The sequence below is a fragment of the Macrotis lagotis genome, chromosome 7 (genome assembly GCF_037893015.1).
Source record: "Macrotis lagotis isolate mMagLag1 chromosome 7, bilby.v1.9.chrom.fasta, whole genome shotgun sequence".
NCBI classification, from domain to species: domain Eukaryota; kingdom Metazoa; phylum Chordata; class Mammalia; order Peramelemorphia; family Peramelidae; genus Macrotis; species Macrotis lagotis.
The window spans coordinates 172,927,862-172,940,596 of NC_133664.1; the positions used below are offsets into that span (position 1 = coordinate 172,927,862).

Sequence of the window (12,735 nt, forward strand, 5' to 3'; positions counted from 1 at the left end):
AATCCATTGCCTTTCTTAGATGTACCATTCCATTGTGGTCTCCCTCTGATGTAAGTCACTCCAGCTGTGTTTTTTCTCTGATGCTGGGACTGGAAAAGTACCATCTCTACCTGTTCTAGAGATTAAAAGCTCTCTTCAAATACTTTGGGTTGTTACTATTCAGAAGCTGAGGAGTTCTTCTGTTTGAGGCCTCTTTCAGCAGTGTGTCACACTTGATTTGAAAGTGACAGACCATGGACCACAACTACTAGTTATCTATTCTTTTTGGAAAGTCACACCTTGCCCAGGGTCAAAAGTCCATCATGGACTTAGAGTCAGAAGGAAACTAATCAAACACCCTTATTTTACAGATAAAGAAACTGAGTTGTGATATCTCTCCAAAGTGTGGCACACTTTTCTCCTCTAAATCTTCCCTTGCTTCCATATTGATGGAGATGTGGAGTGGGGAGGAAGCCTCAGGTCCAGATTCTGACTCTTTTTAGGTAAGGTGAACTATGCATCATCCCCTGTTTGTGCTTCTGCTCTTTGGAGAAGAGCCATCAATTCAAGGATTACCATATCACCTCATTTATTATTTTACATTCCTGGGGTACCATAAAAACAGTTTAATTTAACAAGCATTAAGTATTCACTATGTACAAAGTCCTTTGGAGATACAAAAATAAGACCAAAATGATATATACTGTGAATGTCCATTTGTCATTGAGGCTCTACTGCAGGACCTACAGGGGCTGAAGTGTTAAACCACTCCCTCTTCTATATCCAGATATGGGTTCAGTGCTGGAAAGCCTAAGCTCTTAAGAAGAGGAGCTTCCATTTTTCACAGACATTGAGTTATTAAATCTTTCACCATCCTAGGGATGATTTTAAGTCCATAAAATTAGATTTTTGTTCAAAAGTTGAGTGATTTTCCAAAAGAAGGGAAGTTAAAAATATACTCAATATACAATATGAAATGGGAATGGGACAGGTAATTTATTCCCACACATAAAAAGAAAATTTTAACAATATCGACAGACTATATTAACAGGATTCAGTGAAAATTTATAACTACTGTTAACAATATGTTGGAAGGATAACATTTAATTATCTGAAGCAAAGTGTGGGAGTACTGATTAGGCATTTTACATTTCACCTTGGCTCTGTACTATCACTCCACCCAAACCCATCCTTCTATGAACTTTTTACTCAGCCACTTCCCTAATCGACCATTCTAGGAAATGTACCACAACTGTTCCGGTAAGTTCTATCACAACTGTACTCTTAGACTTTCTGACCTTTTGAACTTACAGGTTTCCAGGCCTGGACACATTTATCTGAATGTTGTTGCTTGATTACCTATTCAGGAAAGGAAACAAAATTGGCACAGACCCCAGGTGTAAACTCATCTAGTTAAGGGGCCAAGATACCCTTCCTTTCCCACCCCCCAGTAGTCTCATCATGCAGCCAAGGAGGGTACATGATGTATAAGCAATGAGGCATCAGTTTTTCCAGTTCAATAGCCAGTTTAGGCTACTTTCTGTAGGTGCAAGCTCTTCATTATTGAATCAAAAGGAGTCAAAAGTAGAACCAAAAATTTTCATACAGTGACCTGGAACCAGTGAGGGCAGCTCTAAGCATTCTCTATTATGGGAAAATAGAGAAGGGAATGGCCTCTACTATACCAGTGATAATGTAGGTCTATATAATAATTTATAAAGTACTTTCATAAATGTGATTTCACAAGGCTCTCATAACAATCTATGATATAGCTCATGCAAATATCAAGTCCATTTTACAGTGAGGATTCAAAAGCTTAGAGAGATTAAATAATTTTTCCTAATTCTCACAATTCCTCCATAGCAGGTTCTGAAGTCGAATCTAGGTCTGTCTGATTCAGGTACATTTATCTTTCTTCAGTAGCATCCTGTCCTTCAAGTGTCCACAAGTAACAAAAAGACACAAACAGCACTATGAGCTACTCAGATTAGCTACTCAGCTAATCAACACCTCTAACTAGTCCAAAATGGCTAGATGAAGGAAGCCCTAGGCAAAATTGTGAAGTCAAAGTTGATCTTTGTGTTTCAGATCTTTATTTTCTCCTTAATCCTCCTTTCTTTCTTAGATTCTTCTCCTGAAAACTACCTTACTTTACATTCACACTCATATGCTCTCTTTTCCCCCTTCTGTATAAAACCTGCTCTCTGGAAAGAACAGGTTTGTTCTCATATTGTAAATTTAAATTAACCCATTTGTCTCTCCTAAACTTTGCAATTAAGTCTTATCTCTATGATATAATAGGCTCTTCTGCTAAATAAATTTCAGGAATTAGTGGCACAGATATCATGAGAAAGAGTAACTACAAGCCATGGACCCCCAAGCAGGGTCAGACTAGCTCTTCCTGGAGTTTCATGAGCAAATGGATATTGCAAATAGGGGATGGCCAACGTCTTAGTTATATTATTATGGTTTTTTCATTGGGATAGAGTACTACTGATAAGAAAACTCCCACTAAGCATGCAGATGGAAACTATTCTACAAAATTCCAGAGTCAGAGAGTTCCTTGGATTCATTCAGTCCAAATATCTTGCCCAGGGTCTCATAGCCAGTATATGACAGAGAGAATTTGAACCCAGGACTTTCCAATTCTCTATCCATTGTGCCATACTGCCTCTCACTTTGATATGTGCCATGAAGAAGCAGCATAGTGTTGGCTAGTGGTGTCAAATTCCAAAAGATATAGGAGCTACTAAACTATATGGAATGATTCCTGTATATTAACTTAATTTTTAAATGTAATGTTTTATGTATATATATATACATATATATATACATACATATATATAAAATTGCATTTTTATTTATCTTGTTAATTGGGGGTTAAACAAAGGCTATATGTTTGACACCTCTGGTATAGAACTGTAAGTCAGGAAGACCTGAGTTCAAATTCTGCCTCAGTCAATTACTAGCTACATGAATATGATCTCATTTATAAAAGAAAATTAATGAACTTTAAAATCCTTCTCAGATCTAAATCTATTTTCATATGATATGGCATCATGTGATATGAAGTTATAGGATATAATATGATACTGTATATGTATGTTTGTGTATGTGTGTGTGTGTGTGTGTGTGTGTGTGTGTGTGTGTGTATGTGAAGGCAGTTTGGTATAATGGAGATCCACCCTTGGAACCAGGATGACCTGGAATCAATACATACTGGTTTTGTGACCCTGCTAGAAAACCATTTGATCTCTTATTGTTCAGGGAAATTCTCTTAAGAATTTAAATTGCATCACAAATGCCTCTGCATTGGGACAGGGAATTTCTTCTTGGTTTCCTCTACCTAAGAAATGGTGAAATTACACGGTCCAGATACACACACACACACACACACACACACACACAAACAAACAATTAATACATTAGGTTTTTTGGTGTGTGTGTGTGTGTGTGTGTGTGTGTGTGTATAAAACATAAATTGTTTGCTTTATATTTAGAAATCATCACCCTCTCTCCTTTCAATAAGCACCATTTCTTCCCCAAGCAGAACTCACTCTTCAACTTCTTGGCATTCAAATAGCTCTACAGCTATTGCCATCTTGTGGCATTTGTGAACTGCTGCGTTTTGCCTTTTTTACCCATGGTGGGAAAATAATTCAAAAACTAATAAATATATCTTTTATAATAGTAATGTGAAGGAATGGGGTAGGGGCTGTTGCAGAAACATTAGCATAAATCCAATTTTTAAAATATTGTTTAACTTGTCAGAAAGGCTAAATATTTAGCAAGTAGAGTCAAGGAAAGGGAATTTTTCCTATCTCTGTTTTTAAGTGAAAAATAAAATAAAAAATCATTATCATTGCCAACAATAACACATACACAGACACACAGACACACAGACACACAGACACAGACACACAGACACACACACACACACACACACACACACACACACACACACACACTTCCAGGTATCCAGATATCAGGATTTATTAGCTTTTTTTTTGTTCTTCTGGTTTCTACTTGAACTCTTTGGTCCTCTAATCTGCCCCTTCAATGAAAGACAGATGTCAGGAACAACCTCAGATATGTTATCATCACCTGTGAGAATAGCTAGCTGCCAAGCAAAACTGGAAGATCCAGAATAAACATGGAAAATTAATCTTTGTCTTTTCACTGGGGCTGCTCAGGGACTTATCCATCAGGGAACAAATCTTCCCTCAATCCTATGTAAGTTATGGGTATAAAAAATGGTTTTTCTATTTCTGTTGCAATTTTCAAAGAAGTTCAAAAATTTTCTGACTATCATTTGTACATGTTACTTTTTTTGGCTTATTGTCATCCAATTATAAAAACTTTTAAAACCTTTCTTTAAAATGTTAACAATGCACCCTCCCCTTCTTGACATCTCCTAAACCTTCTTCTGCATTTGGGGTTAGTGATTTATTCAGGCAACACAACCCCCAAACTGAGTTTAGTCAGAATTCAGCATTTAGCAGAGCAAGATGGAACAGAATTGTTATCCTTTTCTTTTGACTGAGCACAAAGCCATCAAATTACATGGCACATGGTAGAAGATGTGGATGGAATGGAATAAGCATTTATTCTCTATATATCCCCATTACGTCATGCTGTCTTCATACATACACATACAATATCTTATCATATCCTATAACTTCATATCCTATAATATCATATTTTATGAAAATAGATTTAGATCTGGGAATAAACACTCTATAAATGTTATCTCATTTAATCCAGCCTTAGACACTTGTTTGTGGCCTTGGACAAATCACTTAATTTCTATCTGCCTCAGTTTCTTTAATTGTAAAATGAACACTACCTCACATTATCTCACTGTTGTGAGATAATAAAGAGTTTAGCATAGTATGTGAATTAAATAAATGCTTTTCCCTTTCTCTTCCTTGATCCTTACAAAACCTCTTGTGAGGTAGTTACTATCATTGTTCTCATTTAACAATTGAGACAGACCAAGTTTAAGTGACTTGCTCAGAGGCTAAGTTTGAACTCAAGTCTTCTTGATTCCATATCTAGTAGCCTATTAATTATGCCACCTAGCAATGCCAGAAAAAAACTATAAACCTCCAAACCCTGATTTCTACATCTTATCTGATTGACAACTTTAAATAGGATCTTCTGAGTTGGGCATCATAAATGAACAATGAAGGGGTTGACTGTTCTATAAGTTCCCTTCCATCTCTAAAATCTATAAGGTGATGGATATTATAGAAATAGACAATTATTCCTATTATAATAGGGCAGGGACAAAGCTAGCTCACTACGTGGGCACTTTGGGCCTGACAAATCCTTACCTGCTTCCCACTCAGTGTTGAAAGATTAAAGCCCTTTGGAAATAATGAAGCAATTGATTGGCCACTGTGCAGGGAGAGCCAGTGATTCGAACAACCTGCTCTCTGTTGTTTCTTCTCTTTCCTGCAGTGTAATGTGAAAGTAGCCTTCAAATCAATGATGTAGGGATAGAAGATGGGGCTGGTTGCTCTTTCCCCTCTTCACTTATATATGTCCAACTTTGGCCAATAGCCCAATATCAGCTTGGAATGCTCTACCACAGGTCTATCACATAACACCTAGAGCAGAGAGATTCAACTTGGTGAGAGCCTACAATTCTAACTTTTCACTTTGTATTTCTTTGTCTGATCATAGGTGATAAAACAGCAGCACTAAGATGGAATTGTCCAATATTGGAAGCAATTTCCCGAGTTAGGTTGAAGATCCTATATCTTTCAGTTGGAATTGACTGTAGGTAAGGGGAGTTTCTGTTGCAAAGAAAAATGATAAAATGTTGAACCAAGTCCCATCTTGGCTTTCTAGAAATTGTAGATCAATAACTATTTGGGCAGTACAAAGATGGATTGATCAATAAATCAATCAACATTTATTAAGTGCCTACTCTGTGATGGATTGTCTTAGAAAGATTCTGAAGATCACCTGATAGGATAAGATACCAGACACTTCCTAAAGCTAAACTGCCAAGCTTTCAAACATTACTACAGAGAATGTAACTCCAATGAGTTGATCACATTGTCCAAATGCTGTGTACCCTTGCCAAAAAAGACTATTTAATGGAGGGAAAGTGCCATAGGGTCAAAAAGCAACACAAGGATACTCTGAAAGTCTCTCTTAAGATCATCGGAATTGCTTATGCAGCCATGAGAGACACTGGCACAGACATCCAGCATTGTGTACCCTCATCAGAAAGGGTACTATGTGCTCTTATGAGCAGGGCAGAATGGAAGAAGCTCTAAGGAAATGTGAGATGCATAAGTTTAGAGTACCCACCCCAGGTGTTCACATGGACTATTTGTGCCAGACCTGTGGTAGAGCATTCCAAGTTGATATTGGGTTGTCAGCCACAGTTGGACACATAGTAATTTGTCTCTTTGGTTTTCCATGACAATGAACAAGAACCAACCAACCATGTGTTAAGCACTATGGCAAGCACTAGGGACATAGTAAGAGACAAAAGATAGTCCCTGGCCTCAAGGAGTTTATAATCTAATGAAATGTAAAACTGTCTATTCTTCAGTCCTACAAACTTTCAAGTTCCTATGTTTGTTTAGCTCTCCCCCCACAGAGTATAATGGTGGTTAGTACTTTTGATTTAAGTTTCTTTCAGTCTTAGCTGAGTATAACAGAAGTTACAAGTTTCTAAATCTGATTTAAATTTTTTTGTTATTGATGAGATTTCATTTCTTTTATAAGTAGGAACTGAAGACCTATTTCTTTCCTTATGCATTTAATATTTTCTTCTTCTATCCATGGGGAGACACTAGACATGAACCAAACATTAGCCGTAAGTATCACCCCCCCCCAATGTTGGAAGTAGGGGTGCTGGAATAATAAGCTAAAATGTCCACCAAAAAAGGAATCAAACCCTTCTTTTTCATGGTCATACTTTCCAAGTAATAAATATGAGTCTAGAGTAGAGGGATCTCTTAGTGTAGAAGGAACCTGTTCCTTGAGCACAATCAACAGTGGTTCTATTAGACATACCTTTCCCACAGTTTACCCTACAGACAGACTCACAAGAGACAATATTCTTTTACCTTTTGTTCTTTTGTCAAAAAATCAGTTCTTTAGGAGTTAGACCAGCCTGAGAAAAAAAAAATGTTAAGTACTAAATTGATGAGGAAGTTACAGTAATTTAAACAAAACCAGCATTAAGTTTACCTTTAGGCACCAAACATTTTTATTTTAACTATTGCCTAAAGAACTGTTGAAGAAAATGGGCAATGTAAAAGATAGAGACAAAAAGACTTATGAAGACAAGATATCTGTCATTAAGTACTTGTGGGTTTGACACACAGAAAAGAGATTATATTTGTTTAGTCCCAAAGGGTAAAACTGAAAACAATGGCAAAAATTGAAAATATAGAAATTTTGACAAAGAAAAAATTTCCTTAAAAAATTACCCCAAAATGGGACAGCTAGGTGGCGCAGTGGATAAAACACCGGCCCTGGAGTCAGAAGTACCTGGGTTCAAATCTGATCTCAGACACTTAATAATTACCTAGCTGTGTGGCCTTGGGCAAGCCACTTAACCCCATTTGCCTTGCAAAAACCTAAAAAAAAATAGAATTACCCCAAAATGGAATGAACTATTTTGGGAGTTCTTTGACCAAAGTTAACCACTTCAAAAGTTAAAAACAATAAGCATTTATTAAGCACCTACTGGTTGTAATGCATTGTGCTAAGCACCAAAATAAAAAAGAGAGGTAAAAAATAGCCTCTGCTCTAAGGAGCTCTCAGTATAATGGGGAGACAACATTCAAACTATGTACAAGCAAAAAATACATATGGGATAAATTAGCTGTACTCTCAGAGAAAGCATTAAGATTAAAAAAATTGGGAAAGACTTCTTTTTTTAAGAATGTAATTTTTAATAGATGTTATACCACAATATTTCCAAATTAAGAAGAATGAAAAGCTTTCAAAATATAAAGACCAAGCAGAAGAAATCAAAATCATGTGGGGAAAGGGTGATATTGATAGATATTTGTAAGGTCGCTGAAGGCACAATTCCAAAATCAGGGAAGGAAATGACAGGAAATACATATAAGCATGCACATACATACATGCTTAAGCATGGCTCATAAACCATTCCTATATAATTTAATTTTTAATTTAATTTTTTCAATCATATGTGTAAATATAGCTTTCAGCATTCATTTTCTGTATGATTTTCTGTTTCCCTCCCTTTTCTCCCTCCTCCCCTTGACAATGAGTAATCTGATATAGGTTATACATATACACCCATATTAAACATTAGTCATATTGTGAAAAAAGAATCAGAACAAATGGGAAAAATACCACGAGAAAGAAAAAATATACAACAAATTTTTGAAGAGTGAAAATAGTATGTTTTGGTTTGCATTCAGATTCCATAGTTCTTTCTCTCAATGTGGATGGCATTTTTCATCACAAATCTTTTTTGAATTGTCTTTGATCATTAAACTAATAAGGACTAATCTATAATAGTTGATAAAAGAGCATTGAACACAATGTTATTACTGTGTACAATGCTTTCTAGTTCTGCTCACTTCACTCAGCAGCAGTTCACATAAATATTTCTAGTTTTTCTGAAATCCATCTGCTCACGATTCTTACAGAATAATGGTATACCATCAAATTCATATACCACAACTTGTTCAGTCATTTCCCAGGTGATAGTCATTTCTTCCATTTCCAATTCTTTGCCAGTACAAAAAAAGCTACTGTAAATATTTTTGTACTTGTGGGTCTTTTCCCCTTTTTTATGATCTCTTTGGGATGCAAGAATGTGGACACTTTTATAGTCCTTTGGATATAGTTACAAATTGCTCTCCAGAATGGTTGGATCAGTTTACAACTCCACCAATAGCGCTTTAGTGTTGGGAAAATTTTCTTATAAAAGGTGGGATTTTAGCCAGCACTTGAAGGAAGCCAAGAAAGCCAGGAGACAGATGAGAAAGGACAAAATTCCAAGTACAGAAAGGGACAAGCTGGTGAAAATACACAGATTTGGGAGATGGGATGTCTTATGTGAGGAACAACAGCAAGGAAGTCTTTGTCACTGTATCACAGAATAAAGGAGATGTAAGAGAGTGAAGTGTAAAATGTCTGAAGAGGTAGGAGGGGTTTGGTTATGAAGGCCTTTAAAAGCCAAATGGAGGATTCCCAATCTGATTCAAGGTAATAGGGAGCACTGGAGTTTACTAAGAAGAGGATGACATAATCAGACCCATGCTTTAGGAAAAACTTACTAATAACTTAGTGAAAAGATCATTTTGACAGCTCAAAATGAGAAAGTTGAATAGAGACAGAAGGCAAGGAGATTAACCAACAGACTGTTGGAATAATTCAAATATGAGCTAATGAAGAACTGAATCAGGATGATGGCAATGTCATAGGAGAGAAAGGAGAAGTATAGAAGAGCTATTATAAAGACAGAATTGACAGGATTTGGCGACTGATTGGACATGAGAGAGTGAGATATGGAGATAAGTAAAATCAGTGAGAGAAGGGGCCAAGAGAGATTGAGGAGTTAAGAATAGCACCTAGATTCTTCTCCCTACAATAAAAAATTACCTGACCAGTGACCCAGTTCCCTAGGGAAGTCTGTACTTTGCCCAGTGGGGAAAGTAACCTCAAACTAATTCATGTGAAAGAATTAATGACTAAAAGGAGCCTGGGTCATTCAACCAACAAGAAGGAGGACTAAACATCTTCAAACCCTCCCCCCACCTCTCAAACTTCTCCAAAAATAGAAATTGTGTGCTAAAGATAAAGGAACATCTACCTCCATAATCTAGGACACCTGAAAGAAAAACAAAACACCCAACATGAACCAAAGCCTATCCTGAACTCATGTAGCATTTCCTCCCTGCTACCCATCATGTTACTGGCAGTGAAGTTTCACTAGTTAACCTAAGGATTCAACCCATGGACTTCCAACAAAACCATACATTCCAGTTCTCTGCCTCGCTCTTTCCAGTGCCATTGAGGTCCATGCTTCAAACTGGGGAAGGTTTCTAGGACCTCAATGACCAGAGCTATAGAAACAGAAGGAAAGAGGCAAGACATGTGTCTGAGTTTATAATAGAGTTCACTCACACCTCATCCTACTCTTAGAGGAGCCCCAATATCCAAACGACAGATATCACTCCAGATGTAGTGGCACCAGTTCTAACAATCCTTTGAATCTGCCAAGTCAGAAAACCAAGAAATAGAAGAAATGGTGCAGGACACAGTACGGTGTGTGTGTGTGTGTGTGTGTGTGTGTGTGTGTGTGTGTGTGTACACATAGGTGGGGGAGGTAAAGAGGAGTTGTAGTTATGGTGCAGTGCAATGTGTCTTAGCAATGCAGTCTGCTAAGCCTGAGAATAAGGTCCAACATCCAGTGGTGATCATTTCTGTTCTTCCAAAAGTAACTTGGGGCAGTCTAAGGCTGGTGAATTATGAATTGCCCAGCAAGGGAAAAGATTGAGATGCTTTGAGATCCAACCTCCAAGGATATCATCCTTAGGGAGAAGAGGATCAGAAAGTAAAGGTGGGGAAGAGAAAAAGATAAGGGGGGGGGATTGAAATACCAATAATGTCAGAAAGATCTTGAAATAAGCAGAAAAAAATCATCAGAGAAAACAATAAAAAGAGAAAGAAATATGGCCTTCAGATCTGGGGGTCCCTAGGTGTTACAGTGGATAAAGTGCCAAGTCTAGAGTTAGGAAGATGGGACTTCAAATCAGGCCTAAGACATTTATTAACTGTGACTTTGGGCAAGTCACTTAACCTTTTGTTTGTTCCAGTTTCCTTCTCTGTAAAATGGAGACAATCTATCTTCTTGGGACTTTTATAAGGATCAAATGACATAACTGTAAAGTGTTTAGCATCCTCCCTACACATGATAAGTACTACTCAGATCAGTTATTGGTTAGGAAACAAGTTCAGGCATCTATGAATAAACACTGCAAAACAAAAGACAATGATACAACACTTGACAAGACAGAGGCCCCTGTGAAATTTGAGTAGAAAAAGGAACCACAACCTACTGTTCAAGAGTGGTTTAAAAGAGAAATGAGAATGATAAGAGCAGAATTTATGGCTTACACCAAAATGAGTAGCAGAATAAAAAGCTTGCATCTGATATGTCAAGTCTCACTAAAGAAACAAAAGAGAATAATTGATTGGGAGTGTAAATACACAGAAGTGAAGGGCAATACAAAAGAAGAGAAAATAATAATAATAATGGAGATATTAAAAGAAAATAATGCTTTCTTCCCAAGTTAATCATACTAATCTCAAAGACAAGTCGCATAGAGAAAATCCTAAGGATCATAGATTTCCTAAGAGAAGATATCAAATCAAAAACTTCAATACTATAAGAAAAACGCTTCAAACTCACTAACACAGAAAATGAAATGCCAAATGAAAGAATTCATAGATTACTTCTAGAAAAAAAAATCCTAAGGCTACCAATTCCAGTACACATAGTGATTAAATTCAACAATTTAATTATGAAAAAACAAGTTCTCTAAACAACCAGAAGAAAGACTTTTCAATACAATGGGAGGGAAAGTCAAATAACAGAAGACTACTCTGTACCAACAAGGAAACACAGGAGGGAATGGAACAATGGAGTTCAGGAAGAGTGACCAGGGTGACCTGCCCTGCAAATTTGACTGAGCTTAACCATAAATGGCAAAAAAAATGATTTTCAATAATAAAGAGGCATTTGAAAGTCATAGACAGAAAAACCAGACCTGAAGAGATTGTTTTTCAAACATCCCAAACAACAAAATGTAGAACAACTGAATGAATACAATCGCCATTTTTCTTGTGAGGTTGACAACTTTGCACAGTTTTGCCTCACTTAAATTCAATTCACTCACATACAGATATCACCTTCATGATGACATTGTTCCTCTTCAGAAATGAAGAACAAACCACAAGGGTAGCCAAAAATAGTTATGGCAACAGACTGACAGCAGAAAGACCAATAATGTCCTTTTTTTCTAAATGCATAAGGTAGAAGAGTGAATGTAGAAATCTAGTGGAAGAGGTAACAGTGATAAGGTGGGCCTGGGACATTATGAATAAAACCTTACAATACCCTGCCTCTAGGTGAATCAATATTTTTTTGTGGACTAAATTATAAAATGAGAGGATATATGAAAGGGGAGGGGAGGAAAGAAATAGAGGCACATTTTTTTTGTTTTCCTGAATCAAATTGAGATCTGGTAATAAGGGGAAGATGATCCTTGAGGTCTCTCAGGAAGTGAAGAGTCTGGAAGATAGCTAGTGAGGAAGAGGGGAAAGACTTTAAAGGGAAAAGGGGAAAGAAGGGAGGCCTTGGCTTGGTGGAAAGAAGAGTTGTCACTGGAGAATAGTTCTTTTCCTTCGTTTTCAAAGAAGACTTGAAATAACATCACTACATTTGAGACAAATGACAGTGTGTCTGATTATGGCTGATCAGATAAATACGAGCTCAGGTTGGGCACAAATAGTCCCTGAGGTGGGTACTCTAAACTTATGACTGTCACTTTTTTTGAGTTGCCTCAGTTCTACCTTCCTCATAGAGTGCATGCCCTCATTGATGAAGGCACGGGTCCTGTGCCAGTATCTCCCATGCTGTACCAATCAATTATAAAGTTCTTCAATGAGACCTTCAGGGCATCTCTGTATCGCTTCTTCTGACCCCCTGTGCCCTGTTGTGAGTTCTCCATAAAATAGTAT

General features: G+C 37.0%; 1 long non-coding RNA gene across 1 annotated transcript in view; it reads right to left on the reverse strand.

Annotated features, from left to right (window-relative positions):
- Positions 1–7,071: 7,071 nt before the first annotated feature.
- Positions 7,072–12,735, reverse strand: part of LOC141493912 (uncharacterized) — a 33,149-nt gene continuing 27,485 nt past the window's right edge. Inside the window, exon 4 of the long non-coding RNA XR_012470352.1 lies at positions 7,072–7,117. This is a non-coding gene — a long non-coding RNA (uncharacterized LOC141493912). The remainder of the gene's footprint in view (positions 7,118–12,735) is intronic.